Raw genomic sequence first — 5,181 nt, 5'->3', positions numbered from 1 at the left:
ATGGGTTTACTCACCCGTTGACTCGCACGCATGTCAGACTCCTTAGTCCGTGTTTCAAGACGGGCTGAATGGGGAGCCCACAGGCCGATGCCCGGAGCACGCAGGTACTAAAGCACACCTAAGGGCGTGTGCTGCCTTCCATGATTGCGACGATGATGTTTCCACGGGTATAACGCGCATCGGTCCGCTCCCCGAGCCGAGAGGCAGACCGGCTTTCACCATTCCACATCCGACCGGGGAGCATCGCCGGCTCCCATCCGCTTCCCTCCCAACATTTTCAAGCACTCTTTGACTCTCTTTTCAAAGTCCTTTTCATCTTTCCCTCGCGGTACTTGTTTGCTATAGGTCTCTCACCAGTATTTAGCCTTGGACGGAATTTACCTTCCAATTGGGGCTGCATTCCCAAACAACCCGACTCGTCAACAGTGCCTCGTGGTGCGATAGGGTCCGGGCACGACGGGGCTCTCACCCTCTCTGGCGCCCCCTTCCAGGGGACTTGGGCCCGGTCCATTGCTAAGGATGCTTCTACAGACTACAATACGGATGACGGAGGTCGCCCGATTCTCAAGCTGTGCTGATCCTAGTTCGCTCGCCGTTACTAGGGGAATCCTTGTTAGTTTCCTTCCCTCTTATTTATATGCTTAAATTCAGTGGGTGGCCTCGCCTGACCAGGGGTTGCATGGCAGGCTCCATCAACAACGGATCCCTCACTAGGTCACACACTCGACACCCCAATGATAACACAACGTGCCCGACGTCTGATGAGACCAAAAAGAACCCTATTTTCATCCTCTAATATTCACTATTTTATATTTATTTATCACTTAAATGAACTCATTACTCTTGTCTTTCGATCTAGGGCAATAAAGAAGGCAATTGGAAGAAAACAGGGCAAATCGGGTGATTTTGCACAGTTTCGGCGATAGTCAGTAATCTGGGCCTAACTCTCAATTCCGGACACCGAATTGGACAATTCAATAAGCATTAGAAAGATGAAAGGAAGGCCCACAACTTTTATGTTTTTGGTTTTGTCAGATTCGGCCCACATCGAGTACGAAAACGAGCCCAAAGTCGGAGCTAGTTCGCAGCCAGGCGCATTTCACAACTTAAGCCCAACTCGCAGAAGTACCTTGAAGCAGCCCAACTCGAATTCAAGAGTTAAGAGTCCGAATTTCGAATGTAATCTCAAAGGAGAGAGTTTTTTCAGATCTAAAGTCTTGAATTTAATCCTAGAGAGATAAGAAGATTGAGATTAGAGCATTAGATAAGAGATAGGATGGGATTAGTTCAAGATAAGATCAAATCTCCCTAAGGATAAGATGATCTCCTAGAAGGAGTTGGAAAACAGCCATCTCCTTTGGCTATATAAAGAGGGGGGTGAACCAGCTCTAAAAAAATCACTCATTCCAAGATCCAAGAGATCATCAAGAAGACCAAGAAGCAAGAAGGCAGTTCGGCTATGGAGAAGAAGAGCATGGAGATTGTGCAGATCATGAGTAACTAAGCTTCTTTTTCTGGTTCAAGGGGGGAGGTTCGATTGTGTCACTGTGAGGTTCTATAGTTAGTTTGTTTTCTTTCTTTTTAATTCAAGTATTCATTGGTTCTTGTGCACATTTTTATTGGATGTTAATGTTAATTAGTCTGACAAACTAAATTAATGTTGATTTTCCTACTGCTATCCATGATTTCGGTGATCCGTAATTGTCACGAATAATGGTACAAGTAGCAATTAGGTTGATATCTTTTTTGGGTCAATTGTTCGTGACAGCCTTTGACCAATGTTTTAACATGGTTCAACCTAAAAGAATCGATGGAACAAAATTCAGTAATTGCAGCTATCTCAATTATTGTTATTTTGGTTTAACTGTTTTCACAAATCTTAATGCTATCATTGTTTAACATGGAATGCTATCGTACCCAATTGAGTGGTGATAAGTGTTGATCGAATGCTGGGTTTGGTCAACTGAATTAGGAAAACATAAGGTTTATTATGGCTATCCTAATAAATCTAAGGTTAAATACTTGAATTGCAAGAATGCTGAATTGTACCTAGGATCGATGGCCAATCGATTCAACCCGAACCCTTGAACCAGAATTCGGTAAGACTGATTTTCTCTTATTTGCTTAGTTTGCTATTCTATTAATTTTAGTAATTTAATTTTCCCACACAATTACTTTACCCATTCGGCTAAGAGATTATTGATTTGCTCCCTGTGGGATTCGACCTAAAACCACTTTTACTGCAAATATTTTATTGTGGGACTAGTAATAATTTTGAGGGCTTCGACAAACCCGTCAACGTCCAGCATTCCACCACCTAAGATTGAACCACCAACCGCCATGGTACTTTGTTGTCGGGGGCCATCATTTGGGCCAACCGCACCAAAACGGAACGGGAGGCCAACATCTGCACCAACTCTCCAACACCTAATGGGGCAAGGGAGGGAGGGGCAATGTGTTAGATAGTTTTGTATGCCCTTAGCTTCAATTAAAATGATGTACTTTATGAATTTATTGTAAATGAATAAAAGTGCATATTTGATTCATGTTCCCTTGGTATGTTTTTGTGTAATACCCTTAAACTGGACACTTAATGAGACTTGTGTTAGTTTAGAATGTTCACAACCAGTGGGTCGGTCTGGGGAGACCTATCATGACAAGGTTGACACTATGGTGCCACCAAGTCAGTTGGGGTGGCTTGTCTCAGCTACCGGGGTGTGACCCTAGGCACATACAGTGTGAGATTAATTGAATCTTTGAACTGGACCAGATTTCCAGTATTGCCCTGGACCTTAGAGATTGATGGGCAAAACTGGAAAGTTACACCCGACCCCTAGACTTGATTATGATACTGCACTAGGTGTCGGATTGGGCTGTCTATGATGTACCAATCAGTGAGATCCTTAGTGGGGGTAAAACCTAGGTATGTTGGGACAGTCTGAGAATTCATCTGAGTGGGTGATCATAGTGACAGGATCAGCCCCTTTGTCGGACAAAGGTAAGTTACAACCGACCCCTAGACTTGATTATGATACAGCACTAGGTGTCGGATTGGGTTGTCTTTGATGTACCAATCAGTGAGATCCTTAGCGGGGGTAAAACCTAGGTATGTTGGGACAGTCTGAGAATTCATCTGAGTGGGTGATCATAGTGACAGGATCAACCCCTTTGTCGGACAAAGGTAATGATCGGGGATGCACTCCCACTGATGGAAACCAAGACTGTCGGTAGCCGATTTCAATCGTTGAGATTTGTTTTGCAAAATATATTTTAAATGAGATATAAAAGTATATAAATTATGGTTTTGAAATGATTTGCAAAAGGTTTTAATTCCTGGGATCCATATTTGAGAGAGTGCAACACTGATCCTTGCAGTCGAGGGAGAGGTCCTCCCTTGTCGGGTAGTGTATGATCATTATGGGCTGAGAGGTTAAGTGTAAGGCCGTTGAGGATAATACCTAATGGGCTAATCTTGCATCTACCCATAGTCCCTAGGTGTTACAAGATGGCTTGGCCCAGGGACCACTTAGGGTAAGTGTTGGGCCCATAGAGCCCATCTGATGGGTTTCAAGGGATGCACTATACATAACAGTGTATTCGGCCAGGCCTTGTAACAAAGGCTGGGCTGAACCCATGTTGATGATGTGTAGATCAATGTTTGGGTCCCGTGCCATACAAGGAAGCCCAACTGGGCAGTAGTTTAGAAGGCTTGATAAATACATAACCTTAAATGGGCCTTAAGCCGATTTCGAAATAGGCTAATTTGATTGGTCTTTAAGGGGCGAATTCTGAGATAATTTCAGCTGATAGGATTGGGCCCACACCCTATCCACTCAGAGAGTCCAAGATCTAAATGAGTTTTAGATTTGGAAACTTCCTAATTAGATTAGGAACTGGCTGATCTAATCTACAAATAAGATAAGGATTATCCCTTACCTTAAAGGGACTTCTAATCCAGATATGATTTGGGTTTGCTACTCCTAATGGGATTAGGAGCTAACCCCTTTAAGTCTATAAAAGGAAGAGGGGGCGGCATCCTTTAGACAACATCCAACAGACCCAAGTCTTGTCTTCAGAGATGAGATCACATAGGAGAGAATTCTGCACCCTGCAAATTCTTTCTAGCTGCCTCTTTCCTGTATTTGCCGCCTATTGCAGTTCGATCACCATTTCTTGGGAGAAATCAAGATTGGATCTTGATTTCAATCTTTTGGAGAAAAGATTGGTAGGAGTTGTATCCACAACCCGTCCAGGTGATTCTTAGGAAGAATCAAGTTCTTAGGAAGGACACTGCTGATTCTGCTCCACCTAGCACTGCACCATCTTCAGTGGGAGCAGATTTTGGTTTCTACCTTGGGCGTGAACACCTCCATTGAGAGATATTGTTTCTCTGTATCAGGTATTATCTCTCTCTCCTCCTTTTGGTTCAGATCTGGTTCAGTTTATGGTTCAAGAATGATCATTGAAAATATGATTTTCTAAATAGGGAATTCGATTCCCAGTTGAAGGGAGAGAAAAATTTTTGAAATTCGCCCCCTTTATTCTGCAATCTTGGGCGTCCATATGATGGATTTCCTATACCTTTAGTGGTATCAGAGCCATGGTTCAAATCTTGAACCATTCTGTATCAGATCTGAAGCTGCGCAAATAGGGAGAAGGCGTTCTACCCAATTTGCGCAGATATGGGTTTTGGGAAATTTGTTCCCAAAACAGATGGGAAAATAATCTGAAATTAATTTTAAAAAAATCTGATTATTATTTAGAATAGTTCTTTATAATTTTCTTGATTTATTGGCTATTCGTATAAGAGGAGATCGAAATCTTGGTTTGCATAGGGAGAACTACAAGATTTACAGTTTATTGAATTTATTTATTACATTTGGTCTGTAAATAATTTTTTTTTTTTATTTTTAGACTCAATGTATAGGCATTCGATCTGATGTAATAATTAATAGAATTATGATTTCTATTTATTTTATTTTTGGATTTAAGATGGCGGCGTAGAGAAGGAGATTTCGCAGATGGGAGATTCACTATCTACGATTTACAGTTAGAGAAAATGCAATCTATGATCTAACCTCTGTTTTGCAGGATGGAGTGTGCGAACAACCCTGATTAACTGATTATTGTTTTTCTTTTATCAGTTATTTAATTTTAGATTATTTTCTTGAATTAAGGATT

General features: G+C 41.8%; 1 pseudogene; it reads right to left on the bottom strand.

Annotated features, from left to right (window-relative positions):
* The window catches only part of LOC148871855 (25S ribosomal RNA), a 2,925-nt pseudogene extending 2,247 nt beyond the window's left edge, over positions 1–678 (bottom strand).
* Between the last annotated feature and the right edge of the window lie 4,503 nt (positions 679–5,181).

This window comes from Nelumbo lutea, chromosome 2, assembly GCF_056320005.1.
Source record: "Nelumbo lutea isolate HS-2025 chromosome 2, American lotus-T2T, whole genome shotgun sequence".
Taxonomy (NCBI): domain Eukaryota; kingdom Viridiplantae; phylum Streptophyta; class Magnoliopsida; order Proteales; family Nelumbonaceae; genus Nelumbo; species Nelumbo lutea.
This window is presented reverse-complemented; position numbering and strand designations above follow the sequence as displayed.